At 40.4% G+C, this 25,147-nt stretch overlaps 1 protein-coding gene across 1 annotated transcript in view; it reads right to left on the reverse strand.

The window, feature by feature from the left end:
- PCDH15 (protocadherin related 15) overlaps positions 1-25,147 on the reverse strand; it is a 2,079,434-nt gene that overhangs the window by 762,076 nt on the left and 1,292,211 nt on the right. The gene's annotated exons all lie outside the window — the stretch shown is intronic.

The following is a 25,147-nucleotide window of genomic DNA, read 5'->3' on the forward strand; positions in this document are numbered from 1 at the left end:
GTTGTAGGTCACCTCTTAATAAGAGCAGCACCATACCTATCCCCTCTTTTTCACATTTGAAAGCTCCAGCCACTAGTTCATTTTAGATACCAAGTAGTCCCTTCTTAATTTTTGAGGCTGTTGGTATCCAACTGTATCCCACTGTATGTTGGTATGTTGGTCACATACTCATTGACCATCATGGACAAGCCATTATTGGGAGTGCTATCTTGGGCCAGGCCTGCTCCCAGCTGCCCGAAGACAGTTTGAAATGCCTTGGTTTGATATCCCCTGCTGGTGTTGGTTCCACTGCTGCTGCCTGCTTGCCTATTGTGCATCTTTTTATGGTGTCACATTTTGTCTTCCTTCCTGTGTGGTAGGATGAAATCCATTATTTTGGTAGCATGGATCCAAGATGGTGGCCCTTGAAGGTGTCTTTCCCAAAAATGGCCTTATATCAGAGACAGAAGGCCCTTGAAAGTTTGAAAGAAAAATCAAAAAGTTTTAAATGTTTAAATGTCTTTTTTTAATTACCAGTATAGCTTTTGTTTTATTAATGTATTTATTTTTGTTTGAAGTATGCTTGTATTTATCTATAATTTTAATTGGTGGAAGCAGTCAACAGTGAGCGCCACCTGGTGTCAAATCCACGCACTGTGGATTTGCTGCTGAGAAGGCCCAGAGCTTTATGCAATAGCTTACCTAATTTCCCCAGTGAAAATTGTGATTGTTTCGTTTTATTGTTCCCAAATTGCACACAAAATATTTTAGGTAATTTACATTTTACTTGAATGGCTACTTGTAAACACAAGCTGAGAATAGAAAGAAGCTATTGTCAGCTTGTGCAGGATTTGTCTACAGAAGCTCCAGGATTTATCTACAGAAGCCTGACATTGCATGCCTGATATTACACTAATCGGGGGGGGCAATGCTTTTTAGGCTCCTGCAGGAAAAAATAATAAATGGAAATTTTTAAAGTGAATCCTTTTAGGACTGCTTATATGTATTATCCATGTCTGGTGATAGCTTTTCTTGGAAAGTCTCAACGTGATGAATGTTTTTAGCATGAGAAAGTGATGCTTTCATTCTTTCCTCTGTGCTTTCAATACAGAACTTTTTATTAAAAGATTGCTTGCAATTAAACATATCTACGCTCTTGACACTGGTTTTATGTCAGTGCGGATTATTGAATTACTCATCTTTAACCACTTCAGGACCAGCTACTGTAACTAAACGGCTGGGCAGCGCACTTCCTATTTCAAGTTACTGTTTATAGATTTATTTTTTACAGTGTCAGCAACACTGGTAACACTTGTATAATAATCATATTTTAAAAGAATGATGACTTTTCCTAATTTTTAAGTGACTTGTGTTTTTGCAGGCAATGGGCAGTAGAAATAGGTAACCAACAATGAGTTTACAAACAAGCAGAATTTTCACTGAAACATTTTAAATAATGTTACACACAATTTTTATAGTTTTGTCTATGTAATAATTTGAGGGAACATCTAAAGTGCACTTTTAATGTGATTTTAAAGCCTAAACATGGTTACCTTAATGCGCTCATTGTACTAAGGTAAAAATTGTTTAGGTGTCAGCATCCCCAGTCACCCCCCCTCTTTTACTTACCCGAGCCCTAATTCAATCCTGCGCCATGCACGGCTGCAGGTCTTCTCTCCCCTCACTTCTGGGTCTTGCTGGCTGTGCTGGGGGCACTGGGAGCCATTGGCCAGTAACGAGGAAGCAGGGGCAGCGGCGAATTTTACTGTCTGTGTCAATGGATGCAGCAGCAGGGTTCAGGTGCAAGCATGCACGAGTGCACTGGACAAAGGGGAGGGGCCAGGAGCACCGGCAGGGGACCCAAAGAGAGGTGGTTCATGGCCACTCTGTGCAATTCCATTGCACAGAGCAGGTACTGTAAGTACAGACACACTTGTTATTTTAAAAAAAATAATTAACCTTAACAATTAGTTTAGGCCATTTAAAGGAAAATTTCACCCTTCAGAACTTGTTACATATTCCACCTGTATTTAGGGTGGAACATGCAGCATGTTCCAGCTCCTGCAGCCTCTACTCCTGCTCTCTGCCTCAGTGTGACAGCAGGTGGAGGATCTTCTTTGCACAGCTGTTGTAACAATTCAAAAACAGCGCAACCATGAGGGACTCCAACCACATGGCAGCATCATTCATTCACAGCAACCTGAAAATGGATAGACTACAACTACCATCAGCCACCATGGATGATGGCTTGTAGTACTGATACGCACTATTGTAGTTCATTCACAAGCCCTGAAGATTTATTTTTTACAGTGTCAGCATGCACACCTGTAACTGTAATCACACTGTTATTAAAAATTAGTAAAAAGGTAAAGAATTATTGAAAGTGGCTCTGTACTATGCAATCACTGTGACCGATCATAGCAATCACAACTGTAAACAATGCTTGTGATCACATTGGTGAATGCAAAGTGCTGAGCACAGGTAGATAGTACAGAGAGTACCTTGAAATCGCTGTGGCCAAACACAGCAATCACAAACGTAAACACTGGATGCGATGAGCGGTCAGCTTTCTCTTTTCTGTCATATACACAAAAGCCATTGTGGGAGAAAGAGGAGAGCTGGCTGCCATCCTAGCTAGCACTCCAGTGTTCAAATCACAGTGTCCCTACCTGATCATGGTGATCACAGTGACCCTACCTGATCACATTACCCTATGTGATGATAGAGCCCCTGCCTGATCTAGCCAGTGTCAGATTACAGCCAGTACCTGAATACAACCTGTGATCTGACCAGCCAACATCTGATTAAAGTCGGCAGCTGATTACAGACAATACCAGATTTTCCAGTTTGCTGATCACAGTCAATGCCAATAATTCCAGCTTGCTGATATCTGTCAGTGCTAGTGTTTTCAGTGCTACTGATCACAGCCAGGTCTAGTGTTTATCCTTTCACAATTAGGTGTCTGCTTTCCAAAATAGGGTAATGTCTTTAGGCCTCAGAAAATGTTATAGGTAGTGAAGAAATCATATGAGTAATTTAAGCCCTTTGAAAATCTAAAGGGGGCTAAATGAATACTGAGCCTTTCTATGCAGCTAGGCAGCAAAAATGTCTCAAACATGTGGTATTCCCATCAGAGGGGAAGTACCAAAATGTGTTTTGAGGTATAATTAATTACGCCCATGCTGTGTGTGAGAAATAAGCTATTAAAATTACAATGTTCTGAAAAAAACCTCACATTTTATTTGAAATGTGGCAAAATCTTTAAAATGCTATGTCTCAAACCAAATACCTAATGAACCCGTACACACGGTCAGACATTGATCGAACATTCCAACAACAAAATCCTAGGATTTTTTCCAAAGGATGTTGGCTCAAACTTGTCTTGCATACACACGGTCACACAAAGTTGTCGGAAAATCCGATCGTTCTGAACGCGGTGACGTAATACACATACATTGGGACTATAAACGGGGCAGTAGCCAATAGCTTTCATCTCTTTATTTATTCTGAGCATGCGTGGCACTTTGTACGTCGGATTTATATACACACGATCGGAAATTCCAACAACGGATTTTGTTGTTGGAAAATTTTTTAGCCTGCTCTCAAACTTTGTGTGTCGGAAAATCCGATGCAAAATGTGTGATGGAGCCTACACACGGTCGGAATTTCCAACAACAAGGTCCTATCATCCGACCGTGTGTACGGGGCATTAGAGTGTTTACTTTTCTTTTTAGGGGTGTTTGTACTGGCCTGGAATTTTAGAGCAAGAAAACAGGCAGTTGGAACATCAGTGTTCATAGGTTTAAAATATATACAGTATATTATAGTTTATAGACTATTTAAAGTGGTATTAAAGGTTTGGCTTTAAAAAAAAATAAAACAAACCTGTTTTACAGTGCCTTGAAAAAGTATTCATACCCCTTAAAATATTCCACATTTTCTCATGTTACAGCCAAAAACGTAAATCTATTTAATTGGGATTTTATGTGATCGACCAACACAAAGTGGTACATAATTGTGAAGTGGAAGGAAAATGACAAATGGTTTTTAACATTTTTTACAAATAAATATCTGAAAAGTGTGGGGTGCATTTGCATTCAGCCCTCTTTACTCTGATACCCCTAACTAAAATATAGTGGAACCAATTGCCTTCAGAAGTCACCTAATTAGTAAATAGAGTCCACCTGTGTGTAATTTAATCTCAGTATAAATACAGCTGTTCTGTGAAGCCCTCAGAAGTTTGTTAGAGAACCTTAGTGAACAAACAGCATCATGAATGCCAAGGGACACACCAGACAGGTCAGGGATAATGTTGTGGAGAAGTTTAAAGCAGGGTTAGGTTATAAAAAAATATCCCAAGCTTTGAACATCTCATGGAGCACTGTTCAATCCATCATCCGAAAATGGAAAGAGTATGGCACAACCGCAAACCTACCAAGACATGGCCATCCACCTAAACTAACAGGCTGGGCAAGGACAGCATTAATCAGAGAAGCAGTCAAGAGGCCCATGGTAACTCTGGAGAAACTGCAGAGATCTACAGCTCATGTGGGAGGAATTGTTTGTTGTGTTCTCAACAAATCTGGCCTTTATGGAAGAGTGGCAAGAAGAAAGCCATTGTTGAAAGAAATCCATAAGAGGTCCTATTTGCAGTTTGCAAGAAGCCATGTGGGGAACACAACAAACATGTAGAAGAAGGTGCTCTGGTCAAATGAGACCAAAATTGAACTTTTTGGCTTAAAAGCAAAATGCTACATGTGGCGGAAAACCAACACAGCACATCACCCTGAGCACACCATCCGTGAAACATGGTGGTGGCAACATCATGTTGTGGGGATGCTTTTCTTCAGCAGGGACAGGGAAGGCAGTCAGAGTTGATGGGAAGATGAATGAAGCGAAATACGGGGCAATCTTAGAAGAAAACCTGTTAGAGTCAGCAAAGGACTTGAGACTGCGGTGGAGGTTCACCTTCCAGCAGGACAACAACCCTAAACATACAGCCAGAGCTACAATGGAATGGTTTAGATCAAAGCATATTCATGTGTTAGAATGGTCCAGCCAAAATCCAGACCTAAATCCAATTGAGAATCTGTGGCAAGACTTGACAATTGCTGTTCACAGACACTTTCCATCCAATCTGACAGAGCTTGAGCTATTTTGCAAAGAAAAAAGGACAAAAATGTCACTCTCTAGATGTGCAAAGCTGGTAGAGACATACCAAAAAAGACTTGCAGCTGTAATTGCAGCGAAAGGTGATTCTACAAAGTATTGACTTTAGGGGGCTGAATACAAATGCACGCCACACTTTTCACATATTTATTTGTAAAAAAGTTTGAAAATCATTTATCATTTTCCTTCCACTTCACAATTATGTGCCACGTTGTGTTGGTCTATCACAAAAAATCCCAATAAAATACATTTACTTTTTTGGTTGTAACAGGACAAAATGTGGAAAATTTCAAGGGGTGTGAGTACTTTTTCAAGACAGTGTACTTACTGGGGCGTGGCTAACCGCCGAGCAAGATGGACATTTAACTCCTCAGCTCCTGCACCGATCGGACCATAGACCATCATAACCGCCACCCAGGCACCTCCCAGAGCCAGACAAATACACAGCAATACCGCCCCAGGACTCCACTATGTCGTTCCAAACCCGCAAACGAAAAGAATACCGGCCGTCGAAGAAACTGACAGATTTCTTCACATAGCCGTCAGATACAGAATTCCAAGATGGCGCCCGCGGCCCTGTACACGGAACGGCCGCAGCCTATACTGACCTCCCTGATGCCAATGAGTCAGAAATTGCTCCACAACATCAATCCTCTGACTCCAATCCACCTTACCCCTCAATATCAGCTGGCAACAGTCCTGCAAAATCGAGGATGCAACTGGATTCCACAGATATCATGACGGAGGTGAGTCCTGTATCTCCCCTCACCTCAGCACAGACATCGGCCATAGCAGCATTCCCCACAACCAATCAGCCAGTATTAGACATCACAATGAAAGAAATGCTCATCACTCTGCAGAATTCACTTCATAATGACATAGCATCCATGTTCACAAAGTTTTCCTCTCATATGCAGCATGTGGGTCAGAAAGTACACCAGATTGAACATCGTATAGGTACTGTGACCGAAACGGTAAACGACCTGGTGGAGGCGCAACAATGGATGAAAGCCAAAATGGCGGACCTCAAAGACAGGTCCCGTCGAAATAACGTAAAAATTAGAGGCATACCTGAAAATATTATGCCGCAAGATTTAAATGCATATGCCAGAAAATTGATTTCTACCATTCTACCAGATCTGGCACCGGTAGAAACCATTATTGACCGCATCCATCGCATTCCCAAACCTCCGCACCTACCTGCCGATGTTACCTTGGGATGTCCTTATGAGGGTCCATTTTTTCCATGCCAAAGATCAACTCTTGTTTAAATCCAGGCATCTAGAGAAACTCCCGGCACCATACAGTCACCTGCAACTGTTTGCTGACCTTTCACAATACACCAGACAGCTACGCAGACAGCTGAATACCATCACAAAATCACTCAACAATCATAAAATCCCGTATCAATGGGGATTCCCCAAGAAAATTTTGGTTACCAAAAATGGAGTCAGACATAGCATCTCCACGATTCAGGAAGGAATCAAACTTCTCAATATTTGGGGAATTATCCCTGAGTCGCCTGAAACGTTCACTTCCACTCAAAAGGGGACTGCCCGAAATGCACCTGACAATCCCACAAATGGGAAATCTTAACATGTTCCTACATGGTGGTTAAAGCATTGAAACCCAGGTAACACTTAGTCCGATCGGATGCCTTGCTCATTGCATATTGCACCACAAACTTTCACCCCACAAATCCTTACTGCAGCCTAGTTGTGATTGGCTGTCAACAGTATCGATCTACAATCGATTGTTTGTTTTATATTGTTCTCTATTAACCTTTCTTTCATTTTCAACCCCTTTTTTCCTCATTTTACCTTATCACCCTGAGAGCACCTGACTACGACGAAACCGGAGTATCCGCATACTGAATAATACCACACATCGTATCGGAAACACCTGATTGTGAGTACCACCATTTCTTATCACACATTAACACAAACCAAGCAGAATGCCTAAATTCCTGACCCTCAACGTCAGGGGCCTTAACCATCCTGCTAAAAGAACATCTATGTGGCGCACAGCCAGAGAATCCAACTGTGATGTTCTCTGCCTACAGGAAACACACTTTAAAAAATCAGCGGAACCTAAATGCACTAATCATCAATTTACCCACATTTACCAAGCATCAGGCCCCACTAAACGAAATGGAGTTATGATCGCATTTAGAAACTCCCTCAACGTTACACTGCACAACAGCATCATCGACAAAGAAGGCCGCTACCTGGTCCTAGACTGTACCCTAGACAAACCCAGATATACTATTGTCAGTGTGTATACACCCAACACGAGACACCTTGGATTCCTAACTAAATTAATGAAGAAACTTATCAACTTCCGTAAAGGAAGCCTCATCATCTGTGGTGACTTCAATATAGTGCCAGACAACGAAATTGACACGTCATCCCGTAAATCCAGACTGACGTCACCCATGGGCTCCTTCATAAGGAACAATGATCTTTATGACGTATGGAGATGCCACCATACTACCGAAAGGGACTACTCCTTTTTCTCTCATAGACACAACTCATATACCAGGATTGACTATTTCCTTTTTGAAACAGAAATTTCAAACTCCTCCATAGGAACAATCACTTGGTCGGACCACGCACCAGTATCAATTGAGGTTGCAGATAGTCCACATCATACCCGTAACAAGATTTGGAGAGCCAATGCAGCGATTATTAACTCCCCTGAACACTCAGATTACATCTGAAGACATCTTGAGGAATTTTTTTATATAAATGCCGGATCAGTGTCCGACAATGTTACCCTCTGGAATGCACACAAAGCATTCATTAGAGGAATTATCATCCAAATAACTGCTAGAGAGAAGAGGAGGAGATCACAAAGTCTAGACACTATTACGTCCACTATTAAAAAGCTAGATGAACAAAACCAGAACAATCCTGATCCTAAATTAAAAGAAAAATGGACTCTTCTCAGACAAGAACTGAGAAATATGCTGTTAGACTCCCATAACAATACCCAAACAAGATATAAAGCCAATCACTATGCCACAGGTAATAAAACAGGAAAAGCCTTAGCACTTAGACTCAAAGGTCGTCATATTAAAGCTAAAATTCCACATCTCTTTCACCCCTCAACAAACCAAAAACTCATGGACCCCCAAGCCATTGCAGATGCATTTAGCCACTACTACCAATCCTTATATAACCTGAAAGATAATAGCAATACCGCCTAACCATCTAGAGAAGATATTGACTCTTTCCTAAAAGAAATTAATCTTCCTACTCTTTCTCAGCAACATATCACTGAACTAAACAAACCATTCACTTCTCTTGAAATACTAAATATTACTTCTAAACTACCACCCAACAAATCACCTGGCCCAGATGGTCTCACAGGAGAATATTATAAGCAGTTTCGCACTACCCTAGCACCATACCTAACACTAATGTGCAATGACGTTGCCTCCTCCTCTTCTCTCCCAAATGAAATGCTTAATGCTTTGATAATTACGCTTCCAAAGCCAGGGAAAGAGCCCACGGTACCTCAAAACTTCAGACCGATCTCACTTCTAAACATAGATACAAAGATATATGCGAAACTAATAGCGTCCAGGTTGGTGGACATTATGCTCACATTAATAAATACGGACCAATCTGGGTTTACAAAAGGTAGACAAACTTATGATGCATCACGCAGACTCATAAATATCATCCATAATGCCGAGAGTAACCGAATGCCTTCTCTGCTCCTCTCTTTGGATGCAGAGAAGGCGTTCGATAGAGTCCACTGGTCCTACTTGAAAGCAACACTCCATAAATTCGGTTTCCAAGGTCATATTCTCTCAGCGATACTGGCCCTATACTCATCTCCCTCAGCCCAAGTTTATACAGAAGAGATGGTTTCTAAACCCTTTCCAATCACCAATGGAACCCGCCAGGGATGTCCCTTATCACCCCTCATTTTCAATCTTTTAATGGAACCACTGGCGGAACACATCAGAACGAATAAATACATTGAAGGATTTAAAATTGGAAAAATTGAACACAAAATTAGTCTATTTGCCGATGACGTGATTATAATGATTACCAACCCTGTATCCTCCCTGGCTTCCATCCAAAAAGTATTACACAGATTCAGCTATATTTCATACTACAAAGTCAACGAAAGTAAATCTTACATTCTTGATCTAGGATTAGATGCAATATCTAGTAATGTATTACGCAACACCTATACATATCCATGGGCAGAAACAGGTATATCATACCTAGGCATCACACTCATGAAATCGGTAAAAGGTCTTTTTCACAACAATTATGTTGAAACCAAACAAATGTTAATCGCAGAAACGACCAAATTAGCCAAGCATGAGCTCTCTTGGTCAGGCAGATTAGCTGCATTTTTTGGTCAGGCAGATTAGCTGCCTTCAAAATGCTAGTACTCCCCAAAATACTATACACGTTCCGAGCCCTACCCATACCTCTCAGCAACACATAACTTAAATCCCTCCAAACCATAATTCTGCACTATATATGGCAAGGTAAAAAAAACAAGAAGTAGTCACTCTAAACTCATCAAACACAAGACGACAGGGGGAATGGGACTCACCGACATTAAAGACTACTATCTAGCCACCATTCTATCCCAACTAAAAGAATGGATGTATGCTTCACCAACCACGCTATGGGGAAACATTGAGAACACCGCCACTCCAGGGTCAAACCTAAAAAATTGGTTGTTTAGTACTTCCAGTACAATCTCCCATCTCCACTTATACTCCCCGACCATACGAGCTACAATCAAAGCTTGGAAAATATTACTTAACACCAAATGGACATCACTCCCCACTTCACGCTTACAAATACCCCTACAAACTCTCCGAATTCTATCACCAGATCTAACCATACCTAATTGGTTAACGCAGATAGCACAAACCACTGAGGAACTCAGAAATTAAATAACACATCAACCTTTCCCCGCAATCCAAATAACCTACAATGCGCCTACATCAGACTATCTTACCTATCATCACATTCAAACGAGCCTCAATACTCACAAATAGAGGGTTCATTACCTACCAAATTATGGAACTTCTATTTCTCACAAGAGACAGATGCAAAAGGCATATCTATTATCTACAATACACTTCAGGAAAAACTAGTATTCTATAAATCTAAACCATTTATAGATTGGGAAACAGACATTAAAACACAATTCTCCGAAAAACAATGGCAACAGGCACTCAGATCAATATATAGAGCCACCTGCTGCACCTCCTTATGGGAATTAACAAACAAAATAACACTTAGATGGTATCTGACACCCCACAGATTGGCTAAATTCCAGTCCAACACCTCCTATCTATGCTGGAGAAATTGTAACCAAACAGGGACTCTAATCCACACTATGTGGTCATGTCCAGTACTGCAAAAACTGTGGAAAGAAGTATAACTTCTTATCCAAGAAATAGGTCACTACAACATCTCTCTCACACCACAACTAGCGGTCCTCAATATGATACCGGAAAACATACCACCACCGTTCAAAACGATTCTCACACATATACTACTTGCCACTAGACTGCTCATCACCAAATCTTGGAAAAAATCCAACGCACCATCCTTACTGGATGTAATTACTTTGGTCCACTCACACAGTCTATATGAGACCATACACTCCAGGGGAAATAACGCACAGACCAAAACTCAAAGACTCTGGCAACCTTGGAAGAGTTGGTATACACAAAAAATAGAGAAAAACTGAGAAAACGGCATACACACATGTAACATGACTCCAACGATACCATGCGTAATATAGTGCTCTCCCCCCCCCCCCCCTTACTTCCTACCCCATATCTACTATCAATACACTGGGATGTTCACCCTTATTACTGCAATTGACTCTATTGCATATACTCTGAGTATAAACTTGTTTTATTCAACAATTGCTTACATTGTTTTATTCAACAATTGATTACATTTTTGTAGTAAGAATTTTTCAATATAAGTCATATGTAATGCTTACTCTGTAACTGTTTGTTATATGATGTACCGTTCACTTCATATGCTACCTTAGCAATGCATTATACTGTAAAATGTAAAATCTTCAATAAAAATTTATTTGAGAAAAAAAAAAGACTTACTTACCTGCCCTTGCTCTAAATCCACCACAGTGGAACCAGCGGGACCAGACTGGCTCACCACAGTGGTGTTACCTAGTGCTGTTGTGATTTGCCACTTTGTTGTTTAATAAAGCCAATACTTTCATGCTACACTTAGAAGGCACTGTTTCTTATCCCAGTAGTCTCTATGTGGTCTCATTCAGTCTCTACATCATCTACCATGGGTGACATTACAGGATCCTCTGGGACCTCTAGCAGTTGACTGGGAGTTCTGGCATTTTAGATCTGAAGGCTGCCGGGTCTGTCTTGGAATTGGGCCCAAAGCCTTATCCTCATAGGTGGAGGGGACCACAACCAGTCCACGCCCAACTCCTCCTCTTCAGAACGGTATTTTGAGACTTGGTTAGTAGATGGGGTCTACAAGAAAGTCCTCCAAATGGAGGTTGGTGCCATTCTTTTAATGGGCCAAATTCTGGGTGGATCTGATAAACTGGGAACCCGGGCAACTGTTTGCAGATGATAAAGCCTTGGGGCTTCCAGCAGTCAGATACTGACCAATATGTACAGCTTTGTAACAATAATTCCATAGGACTAGCCTTCACTCATGTCACCAATCCGGATCGACTAGCCTTTCTGGATATGGAACTTTGCCATGATGGTGCAACCATATATGCCAACAACTTTGTTAAACCGACCGCCAGCAACTCCTTTCTCCATTATCTGAATTGCTACCATCCTAAATGGATCCATAACATTCTCAAAATCCAATTCCACAGAATTTGAAAGAATTGCACAAGGGATGTGGACTTCTCAGCAACTTTTTGGGGGAAAAAGGGTATCCATCGTCATTGGTGTCTGATGCTTTCCAGCAATATCAAAAACCTCCCTCCCCAAAACCAGTCAGGAATTAGGAACTTCAGCCCATGCGATTCACCACCCAATTTCACAATAAAAATAAAAACATGGAGAGCAATTTGTCCAGACGCTGGTCTATTTTACTTGAGGACCCCTTCCTACAGTCCACCCTCACGCATAAACCAAAAGTGTCTTATCGAAGAGCAAAGAATATAAAAGGGAAAATCGCACCCAGTAAACTCAAACAGTACCCCCCTAACTCACAGCAATTGCATTCCCCTGATCCCTTTGGTGGGTATATTTCAATGTCGTAAAAAATATGTTTGACCTGCCAGTTCATGGAACATGGTCAAAAGAGATTCACAGGTTAAGGCAGAACCTATGCAATTAAGGAATTCCATAACTGTTGTAGCGAATTTGTCGTGTACTGCCTGACCTGCCCATGCGGTCAATTCCATGTGGGCAGGACCATCCGCACTCTTTGCAAGCGTTTCGGTGAACACAGACACTATCAAAGAAGGCTGGGACAAACAGTGTTCCCAGACAGTTCTTGGTGCAGCACCAACAATCCACAGTCAGTCTCAACATATGGATGATTGAGGCAATGCCAAGTAGCCTTCCTGCAGCAGAACGTTTCAAACGTTTATGCCAGCAGGGGACTTTATGGATACATTCCTTAAATACTCTTACTCCTGGGGGGTTAAATGAAGAAATTGAGATTCACACAATATTGTAATATTCACTTTACAACATTCCAATTCTCATCATATATCCCTCATTTTTTTTCAATGGACCCTTATGGTCCTATACATCTTGGATATCATATGATTCAGATCCTTGCCTTGGGGGTGGTGGCTTACAGATAGTAAGTAATTATAGGTACCACACCTTGGTATATATCTTATATGACATGTTGTATTCTTCTTTAATAATTACTGTCACATCCAGGTTGATATGTACTGTAGATTTCTACCCCCCCCCCTTGTCCTCTCTCTTTTTTATCCAGTTGTGTATTGGTTTCTAATTTTTATTAAATATATTTGTAAAGTTCTTACCCTGTTTAATTTTTATGAATGTTTTATGCAATGTGCCACAATCCACCTATTGTTATTATGATTCTACTATTGCTCTAGGTCCACTGGCCATTGTAGTTCCACGGCCATGGGCAGTCATGCAGTGTGTACTTAAGCTGCAACCTCCCTGGTGAAACAGGCCAGTAGAAGGAGCTGTGCACTACAAGCGTGTAGCTAAATGCTTTTTTCTTCCTCTCTACCATCCGGGTCTGCCCATCCAGCGACGTCACTTCCTGCTGTGCGGTCCACGATGGCCAGCTTGGTCTTCCTGGGTCCCAGTTCTTCCCTGCACAGCCACTGGGCCACAAACAGAATAATGGACAGAGGCAGCCCCCAGAGGATGACGTTCCATCTAAAGAACCTGCGTGTATCCACTTACATCTAGTGAGTGTTAATCTATTTGTGCAATAAATTGTGCCTTTTAATTACTACACTTAGGTGTGCCTCCCTTCTCCCTTCTTCCTTTCCAGCTGTAAGATACTGTAGTTCATGTTTTCCTAGGATGCCTAGATTTCTTAACAATACTCTTAACAATACTTTCTTAACAATACTCCCAGGCTGTAAACCTTGTATTCTCTTTAAAATCAAAGTTCTTTTTGTTTCATTGACCCTGGGCTTCTGAAATCCTCAAGGCTTTTTTATATGCTGTTTTCAGATCCTTCTTGTTATGGAATCTGTAGTTCAGAGAGCTAGTTGCGCCCATACTGGGTTGGAGCCTCAAACTACAACTTCTATATCTCCAAGCATAATACATTAAGGCCTATGAGTTCACACGACCTGATATCCCCCTGCTGGCCAGAGGAGTATTGTGTAGTTCAACACTAATAACATAAAAGGGGAAGTAAATAAATAGCACTGTCTCCTTCTACATATTATCATAGTCCAATATCTGGCTACAAATGTATTCCACATATCCCAGCACAATTAGCTTATGCTGTTAAGTTTCAGATCCAATATATTATGTGCTGTTCATTAAGAAAAAAACATGTCAACAGATACAGTCTCATTAGAAATCTGCTAAAACCTTTAAAGAGGTGATATGCAGTATACATAACAGACTTACCCAGGAAAGTAAGGGGGTAGGTTAATTTGCTTTTGCCAAACATAAAAAAAGCTTCTACATACAATACACAGAGGAAAAATATGCCCTTGCATGGTCTGTGGTAATAAATAAATGTGTACTGGGTTAAACACTCCTGGAAATGACTATTGTGGGCTGGTAAATGGGGTGTCAGACAATCAAAAAAGAAAAATAAAATCAAGAAAAACATATCTTATGTCATATAATATAAGAGATAAATGATCTATTCCCTCTTAAGCAACAATTTCAACATTGTCTGTTATGCAATGGTTGTTTTAGTAATTTTATTAAAAACATTTAGTCAACTATATTGTCATAAACATTTTTCTTTCTCAGTACTGCACTGATAATTTAGTTATAGCTTAAGAAGGTGCAACTATACAGTATTTGGCGCAATTGTGCTGAAATGTTGCAGCACTCTGTGAAATCAGTCTGCATTTGTGCTAAATATATTCAGATTTTCTTTTCTATTCCAAATGAATTAAGACTTTAAAATGGCATGATATACTTGAACAGTTTTTAGCTTCCAGTGATATACCATGACATGTGCAAAATGTGGTGCCTAAAAAAATGTGCAGTGTAATTGGAAATTTGCTGTAAGCAGTCAGGCAAGTCCACAGGGAACAGGCAAGAACTCCAAGGTTTCAAAAGTAATAAGAACCTTTGAGATTTCAAAGCAGGCTACTGATCCTTGTTGCATAAATTTTTTTCTAGGCTTCTACAATTAATAAAGGTGTCATCCAGTCATAAATTGGAACATAACTTTTAGAGTTCTGTCTGAAACTAGTATGAAATAAAAAAAGATGAATAGACTGCTGTATAAAAAATGTGGAAACTACTTTTTGATGTGCTCTGCAAAAAAAAAAATTGACTCTAACAAAGCAGCAATGAGAAGTGACATTTGATTAACATACACATTTTTCAAGATGGTTTCTAGCCATGAAATGTGCACGTTTGTAATAAATGACTACTAATCTGAAATATTGGTTTAAAAATTCTAATGGGTTACCCACTTGACCTCTGAAAGGTTTTACCCCTTTTTACAGCCAGGGTATTTTTTGCTATTCAGCACTGTGCTACTTTAACTGGAAATTGCTTCATCATGCAACTTTGTACCCAAATTAACTTTATATCATTTTTTCATACAAGCAGAGCTTTCTTTTGGTGGTATTTTATCACCACTGGGTTTTATTTTTATTTTTTGTTATAAAACATACCAGCAATGTGAAAAACATGTTTTTCTTAGTTCCTGTTATAAGATTTTGCAAACAATCTTTCTTCAAAAGTCTGGACCAAAATGTAGTTTGCTATTTTTGTTTGGTAAAAATAACCCAGATCATTGTAAATAATTTAGTCTTTGTGAAAGTTATTGAGTCTACAAACTATGGTATATACTGTATACCGTATTTGAACATTGATCAGTCCTGATGTACTGACTGCCTATCTAATTTCTTGAGGCCCTAAAATGCAAGGACAGTACAAATGAATGACCCCTTTTTGGGAAGTAGACAGTCCAAGGTATTTATTAAGAGGCATGACAAGTTTTTTAAAGTTGCAATTTTTGGTCATTTTTTTTTTAAGGAAAATAAAGAAATTAAATACATTATTTTCACAATTTTACATTTTTTTAACATACTGTCACCAGTGAAGTACAGCATCATCATATGACGTGTGCAGCACTGGTCAGGTATACTGACTAGTGGCAATATGTAAAAAATAATATTCAAATTTTTAAACATTTTTCCTTTTCTTTTTTTTTTAAACACTGCATTATTCTGGGGGGTGATCAGGGATTTTTTCTTTACACTGTGCTTGCTTGTTACAGCGATTATCACTGTAACTGTCATGGATGGCTTTCATTCATGACTCATTGTTTACTATTTTGATGATGCTGTGATTGGCTCACAGCGATCACATGGTACAGGGTGCTATAATTGACCTAAGGTCCGTGTGATCACAGGTGACCAATCACAGATCACACACAGTAGTAAACAATGATGTCAGGAATGGATTTCATTCATGACTATTGTTTACTAGGTGTCAGGTGATCGCACAATAATCACACGGCATTTGGGCCACTCGCAGTGGGTAGATACTGAGCACCACAATCTGCAATTGCAATTGCATATTGTGCCACTGTGCGTCCCATGTGGTGTGTGCAGTGTGCATGTTCACCGCAATGTACGGATACGTTGTGGTGCCTTGAGGAGTTCATTTACTGCTGGCAATCAGCAAGTGGTTAAAGCAGATAATTTTCAATTCAAATTCTAGGTTTACAAAAAAAATGATAGTGTCATAAAAGATGTTAAACTAAGCTCCCCACCCTGAAAAAAACAAATAGGAGAAGATGACTTCAGTTTGTTAACAAGGCCTTGTTCACAAGTGTGTATGTATGTGTACACCCATGCCAATGGTCATCTTCACTCCCACAAAATGCACAGGTGTTCCATGCATCTGTATGCAGGCAGACCTATTCATGTCTATTGGGATGCAGTAGCTACACAGAGACAGCTACCGGTCCTGATTTGACAGACTGGCAGATGTGGGTGCATGTCCCCGAATTCACTGAGTACAAATGTCCAAAGGGGGCCAGAAGAAGTAAACAAAAAGTAAGGAAAAAGTATACATTGTCAATTTTGAGCCCTGGTGATACCTAGTCCTGCTGCCCTGGCCTAGGAGTCCCTTTTTTTACATACAGCCCTGGCTCAAAATTTAAATAGTGTCATGTAGAGGTTCTCACTCTAATAATATAGCAGATATTGTGTGGGAAGCACTGTCAGGATTGTCACTAGTCCCCGACACCTAGGTTTTTTTTAGCTTTGTGTTCTGTGTTTTAGTGGTGCAAACCAGCACATAACTAATATGAGTCCCTGAAAATCTGCAAGTAATGTTGCAATGTCAGTACTGTTACTGTCAGACCTGAAAAGAAGAGTGGTGCAGAGCTAGGGAAAATCTCCCGGGTTCCTCATTGGTTCTGACATGTCACATGACACAAAACTGAGGAGAAATACAGTATGTGACATGCAATTGTTATTCAAAGTGCAATAGAACCGGAAGCTGAAATTTAGCCTGGGCAGGAAGGGGGTGAAAGTAAAGAAAGAAATATTTGAGGAATGAAGAGGGAATTACTAATCCTTCCTTATTTTTTTTTGGTGTGGAGCACTTTCTGGGTCTTCCTATTGTCCTCCATTGTGCTTGGGGCCCACCCTTTTCAAGCAGTTTTTTTTTAATGTTTGTATATATTGTGGATTTTGGATCTGCTTTTTCCAACACTTGTGGTCATTGCTCTCGGGGCATTTGGTTTGTTGACCCCCCCCTTTCTTTTTGGATCTAGTGTCCGCTTGTCTCCCCATTTTGGGAGACTGTTCTGCCTATTTGTGGACGGCTTGTCACTGCATCTCTATTCCAGTTCTGCGCTTTTTATACCTTTCATTTTGCTTTCTCACTTTGACAAGGTAGGGTTTATTTCTAGCATTATGACTCCTTCATTCTGGTTTGCCTCATGTCCCCTCCCAATAGTTTTGAGGGGGTGAAAGTCCCAGTAATGAAGTGTTATATCAGGTACAAACAATGCATTGGAATTTCAATTCCAGAAACAAACTGTAAGAAATGGTAAAGCTTCAAAGTACAGTATATCTGTGATCAACTAAACATAAACAAACTGACACTAGAAATTGAATGTAGACACCCAATATGCCCACCCATGCAGTTTTTTCAGGTCCACCATTTGTGGACCATTTAACCATCAAAAATATAGAACAAATAATACTAAAGCAACCTGACTCTCTCTTCAGCAGCGCCACTGCTTAGGCCCCAACCTTTGGCCTTTGGCTTTTGATTCCTCAGATCCTCTTACACAGTAACTCTGTGTTCATTCAACTTTACCAGCTATCCTTGGTCTCTCCGCCCTTTCAGTTGCAGCACCTTGCTGCTAAGGCCCACTCCCTTATGATACCCAAAGCTCTCTCACTCTTCTGAGACTTCCAGATTCCCTCGGACTCACCTAATCATCTTGGCTCTCTTAGTCAACAAGACTCGCTTATCAGCCTCAACTTACTTAGCCCTATGAGCAAAGAAATCTCTCCAGCATGGAATGCTGTTTCTTGAGTGGAGCACACCTGTCTGCCAAATTAGAGCCTTGAACTATGCCCAAGTCCTTTATTATAAGGGCTGTGTGACCTGTACTCACAGCCTGCTGGTCTCCTGCAGATCCTGGACAGTAGGTTTAAGTTTTCTTCCAGCCTAAACTCTCTGAAATCTCCAAACTCTGGAACCTAATTTGGAAATACCAAAGTTTGGAGACAAAACCCATTTTCTCCACTTATAATTAATATTCTGGAGACCAGCACTCTGCATACATGTGAACTCTATGTCCCTTTTCCTTACTTTTACACAGTGGCAGGGCCTCACACTGTCAACATTTTTACAGTATAATATAACTATTTACCAGAAGGAAATTAATTTTCTTCGAAAGTGTACATTTCTGTCAAATGTACATTGATTACAAACCTAAAAAATGGATTCATTAAAAAATGAATTGGCATATGTACAGAACCATATTTGTCTGGACATTCTTGTAATAAAGTAACATTTCATGATAATAATAATTTTATTTGAGATAATCAATAGGTTATTTTACTCTTTGTTCTTTTACATTTTTATTTTAGTTGTTTGATACTTCTAAAACATGTTTGGAATGTGTCTCTAAATGCAGTAGCAAGGACAGTCTCCTGACATATCCTTGTAATATGTATGTAATGTTCACCTTTCAGGTTCATTTTTAGGAAAACAAACTGCAATGGATTATGGGATTGACAATTTAGAGGTTCAATATTAGAAAAACATTTTCAAGATATTAAAAAATATAACCTAAAATAGAGTGAAGATTTGGGCTTTTATGATGTAAAACTTTTCTTTCCTTTTTTTGGGCTATTTTGACACTCAGATCATAGAAGATATAGCTGGCAGGAAAAATAGGAATGAAAGATACAGAGAGGACTTCAGCACTCTGTGAACAGCCAGCTTCTTTAGCAATGACCTTTTGTGACTTACCCTCCTTGTGGAGGGCGTCAATGACTGTCTTCTGGACAACTATAAAGTCAGCAGTCTTCCCCATGATTGTGTAACCTAGTGAACCAGACTGAGAGACCATTTAAAAGCTCAGAAACCTTTACAGGTGTTTTGAGATAATTAGCTGATTAGAGTGTGACACCATTAGTCTACAATATTGAACGTTTTCACAATATTTTAATTTTCAGAGATACTGAATTTTGGGTTTTTGCTAGCTGTAAACCATAATCATCAAAATTTAAATACATAATTGCTTGACATATACAGTATCACTCTGTGTGTAATCTAAATATTATATGAGTTTCACTTTTTGAATTGAATTAATGAAATAAATTAATTTTTTGATGATATTCTAATTTTTTGAGATGCACCAATATAATGGTTGTGTCAGGGCTGGGCTCTCAGCCCTTTCTTCTCAGTGCTCAGGTTGCTCAGCTGTCGATAATTGCCAGCACTCATTGTTCCACAGTGGCTCACCTGGTGATCATTTCCTGCTCGTCAGTCCAGCCTACAGCCAGCCCCTTCTGGCTAGGGATGAGCCGAACACCCTCCTGTTCGGTTCGCAGCAGAACATGCGAACAGGCAAAAAATTCAGCAGAACATACGAACACCGTTAAAGTCTATGAGACACTAACATTTTTTTTAAATGGATGTTTTTTCAGGAGCAGTGATTTTTTTAATGCTTAAAGTGAAACAATAAAAATGAAATATTCCTTTAAATATTGTGCCTGGGGGGTGTCTATAGTATGCCTGCAAAGTGGCGCATTTTTACCATGTTTAGAACAGAACTACAGCAAAATGACATTTCTAAAGGAAAAATTGTCATTTAAAACTGATTGCAGCTGTAATAAATTGTCAGGTCTCGACAATATAGATAAAACTCATTGAAAAAAAGAGCATGGGATCCCCCCAGTCCATTACCAGGCTCTTTGGGTCTGGTATAAATATTAAGGGGAACCCCGAACCAAAATGAAAAAAAAAATAGTGTGGGGGTCCACCTAAAATCCATACCAGGCCCTTATCCGAGCACACAACCTGGCAGGCTGCAGGAAAAGAGGGGGGACGAGAGAGCCCCCCCTCCTGAACCGTACCAGGCCACATGCCCTCAACATGACAACGTTCCTATGACAACGTCCAATAGGACGAAACGTTCGTCGGAAGGCAGACGCGCTGACGTCATCGTTTCTATCCCACTGTGAACGGGTGCATGCAGGCCGGCCGGCTGTTATACAATACATGCTTTTTATTCGATACTTCTATGTAAGTGTGCTACTTTTACTTTTATTTATTAAATTGTTTATGCAGATTCACACTATGGAGGATGTGTCTTTCATTTCCCTGGGTTCCTCTTGCTGAGTTTTGGCCTCTATGGACGGAAAGTTCTGGGTGATCCTCCCTCTATGCTGAGACCGATGGTGGTGTCCCCGCAGAGTGGATTTCAAACATAAGCTTTAATAAAGCTTACCTCTGGTAAGCGTACATCATTATAGGTGGTGGATCCTTCTCACGAGGTGTTTTTGTTCATTAAGCCTTCAATCACTACTGGTGGAATCATTTATAATAAGGACTGTTTTCATTTGAAGTCACTATCAGTCACGGACTTATTCTTTTTTATCACTTCCTATAATTCATTTGCTTCATAGTTTTTTAATACAGTCACAATATTCATTAATAATTTATTTAATCACTGTGATGTTGTGTTGATATTTGGGTTCAGAATATAATATGTTGTTTTAATTTTAAAACAATATTTGAGCTATTTGGTTGATGGGAATTTTACCTACTATAGATTTGTAGCGCGGTTCTGTTAATTGTTCAAATTATTTGATTTTTGTACCTACGAATTAGAACTGCAGCTTGGGGTTGTAGGGAAGCGCAGTCATTTTTTATTTTTTACTATGCACAGCTGTACTAGATTCTGTGTGCATATGTTTTAGTAAATCTCCCCCAAGGCATCCATAGATACAGTTCTCACTAGATTATAATACAATTAATCAATAGAAATTGTCTATGGCAAGCTTTAATGATTAAGTTTCAAGCTTTTATGAAGCAGTAGGTTTCTTAATAACATGTGCATCTTGCTTTCCTGGGTAACATGCTACTAGCCAAAATCCTGCAGCTTCTGGTATCTTTAAATCCTGAATGAACTTCATTTCAGCCTTGCCTGGATGTTCCACATTTGAGCACAAGACTGACAATCAGGTGAAATGTGGGTAAAAAGAATGCTAGGCTCAGGATACAGTGGATTTTATGAATCTTTACAACAAACTGCGTTGACTTTTTCATCTTTACTTAGTTGTAAAATTTTCATTAGCAGTTGATTGATTTACATTTACTCTTTCTCTGTACAGGAGTATTGGGGTTGATTTACCAAAGGAAAATAGACCACGCATCTTGCAAGTGCAAAATGCGTGACACAACGGGAAATGCCGGGGTTACCTAGTGACATGTATGGGTGACCCCGCCCCCTCTGACACAACGGGGGTTTCTCATGACACGTCAGAGGGAGCGGGGTCACCCGTACATGTCACTGGGTAAGCCCGGCATTTCCCCTTGCGTCAGAGGGGGGCAGGGTCAACCATCCACATCACGGGTGGCCCCGCCCTCGGTTATTTAAGAACTGTCATCTGAGTCACATGTCATTCTGCTGGGTGCCTCCTATGGAGGAGGCTGTATCGTTCATGGATCGTAGAAGGATTACGTCGCTGGAATTTTTTTTTTATTATAGGACTTGTGCCAAGCTGTGTGTGTTTTTTTTACCTTTTTTGTCACTTTTTTGGGTGAAATGGTAGGAGTACAATGTACCCATTACCATTTCACACAGGGGGGGGCTGGGATCTGGGATCTGGGAGTCCCCTTTGTTAAAGGGGGCTTCCAGATTCCGATAAGCCCCCTGCCCACAGACCCCCACAACCACTGGGCAACGGTTGTGGGGATGAGGCCCTTCTCCCCATCAACATGGGGACAAGGTGCTTTGGGGGTCTACCCCAAAGCATCCTCCCAATGTTGAGGGCATGTGGCCTGGTACGGTTCAGGAGGGGGGGCGCTCTCTCGTCCCCCCTTCTTTTCCTGCGGCCTGCCAGGTTGCATGCTCAGATAAGGGTCTGGTGTGGATTTTTGGGGAAACCCCATGCCATTTTTTTAAAAATTTTGGTGCGGAGTTCCCCTTAAAATCTGGATTTCTGGGGGGGAACCCCACACCATTTTTAAAAAAAATTTGGTGCGGAGTTCCCCTTAATATCAATATCAGACCTGAAGGGCCTGGTAATGAAATTTTGGGTGACCCCCACGCATTTTTTAAAACATTTTTCAATGACTTTCAATTACTTTTATGTGTATTGTCAGGACCGACAATTCATTAATAGCTGGCACTGCCACTTTTAAATGACTTTTTTTTCCTTTAGAAATGTCATTTTGCTCTCGGACATGGGAAAGAAACATAAACATGGGAAAGATGCGCTACTTTACAGACATACTATAGACACCCCCCAGGTACGAAATTTAAAGGAATATTTCACTTTTATTGTTTCACTTATTCATTGATTATTAAAATTACTGCTCCTGAAAAAACGACCATTTTTAAAACTTTTTTTGCATTGATACATGTCCCCTGGGGCAGGACCCAGGTCCCCAAACACTTTTTATGATAATAACTTGCATATCAGCCTTTAAAATTAGCACTTTTGATTTCTCCCATAGACTTTTAAAGGGTGTTCCGCGGCTTTTGAATTTGCCGCGAACACCCCAAATTGTTCGCTATTTGGCGAACGGGCGAACAGCCAATATTCAAGCCGAACTCATGTTCAACTCGAACAGACAGCCCATCCCTACTGGTGAGGTGAGGAAAAGGGTGATGTGGGATCAGAAGCAGCTTTAAAGTGGTTCTAAAGGCAGAAGGTTTTTATTTAATCTTAATGCATTCTATGCATTAAGATAAAAAACCTTCTGTGTGCAGCAGCCCCCCAACATAATTGTGCATGGCATGTTTATTATCACAGTGGAAGACCAGCATCTAAGCTGCACAGGATGGAAAGGTAATTCTGATTTGCTGGGATGGAAATATTGAAGGAAACCTAGTAAAGGTTCAAATTCCTCCCGAAGTGAATCCAAAACACAATTAAATAGTTTGGCTGGAACATCACTTAATCAATTCAGTGAAAAATGTAAATAAGCACACATCAAAGGAACAGCTGAAAATTTCTGAGATTTCTATAAACATCTCTACGACCTCTCTGACCAAAACCAGGATGCTGCAGGGATGCACAAAAAAGCTGCAATAGATTCATACCCAACAACCTCACTCCTGCCAGAATTATCTCAAATAGTCTATAAACTTCCCAATAACAGTAAGCAGAAGCTCTCAGGACAATGAAGCTAGATAAGACCCCAGGTCTAGAAAGCCTATCTCTACAGTATTATTGTACCTTTATCCATAGGCCTGCATACCACAACAGTGCATACCAACCCTCCCTTGGTCTGTAGATGCACAAGAATACTTTTTTCCCTAAAGTATCAATATTTTTCAATCTCCATTTTACTTTCTAGGATGCAAGGGGAGAAATAGACTGCTAACGCACCACCCACCCCATTCTCTTTTCCTATTTGTCCCTTTTTTATTTTATTTTTTCTCTCCTTGAACTCCTGTCTTTCCTCTTGCTGGCGAGGGAGGGACACTTTCTCTACCCATATTTACAAATAATATGAACTACTCAGCCACTCCAATGCCTGTAATACAGATACAGGGTACTCTATTATGGAAAAGACGTGAGAGATATTACGCAGCAATGATTGTAAGAAGTCTAAACAGCTATGACTTTTTGAAAGTATCAAATGTTGTAACTGCAACACCTGTATATCTATAATGTACAATTGCTTTTTGCCTTGACTTATCCAGACTGATATATGGAGTGACCAACTAAAAATAAAGTTTAAAAAATGTAAATGAACATTGTTAGGGACTGTTTATATAACCTGTTTATGGCCATCAATGGCAGTGTGTATATATACAGTACACTATATTACCAAAAGTATTGGGGACGCCTGCACTTACACGCACAAGAACTTTAATGGCATCCCAGTCTTAGTCCGTAGTGCTCAATATTGAGTTGGCCCACCCTTTGCAGCTATAACAGCTTCAACTTTTCTGGGAGGGCTGTCCACAAGATTTAGGAGTGTGTCTATGGGAATGTTTCACCACTCTTCCAAAAGCGCATTTGTGAGGTCAGGCATTGATGTGGACAAGAAGGCTCGCAGTCTCTGCTCTAATTCATCCCAAAGGTGTTATACCGGGTTGAGATTAGGACTCTGTGCTGGCTAGTCAAGTTCCTTTACCCCAAACACTCGCTCATCCATGTCTTTATGAACCTTGCTTTGGGCACTGGTGCGCAGTCATGTTGGAACAGTAAGGGGCCATCCCAAACTGTTCCCACAAAGTTTAGAGCATGAAATTGTCCAAACTGTCTTGGTATGCTGATGCCTTAAGAGCTCTCTTCACTGGAACAAAGGGGCCAAGCCTAACCCCTGAAAAACAACCCTACACCATAATCCCGCCTACACCAAATGACCAGTGCACAAAGGTCCATAAAGACATGGATTTGTGGGTTTGGTGTGGGGGAACTTCACTGGTCTGCACAGAGTCCTGACCTCAACCTTTGGGATGAATTAAAGCAGAGACTGTGAGCCAGGGCTTCTTGTCCACATCAGTGTCTGACCTCACAAATGTGCTTCTGGAAGAATGGTCAAACATTCCCATAGACACATTCCTAAACCTTGTGGACAGCCTTCCCAGAAGAGTTGAAGCTGTTATAGCTGCAAAAGGGTGGGCCA

The sequence above is a fragment of the Aquarana catesbeiana genome, linkage group LG08, assembly GCF_042186555.1.
Source record: "Aquarana catesbeiana isolate 2022-GZ linkage group LG08, ASM4218655v1, whole genome shotgun sequence".
Lineage (NCBI taxonomy): Eukaryota > Metazoa > Chordata > Amphibia > Anura > Ranidae > Aquarana > Aquarana catesbeiana.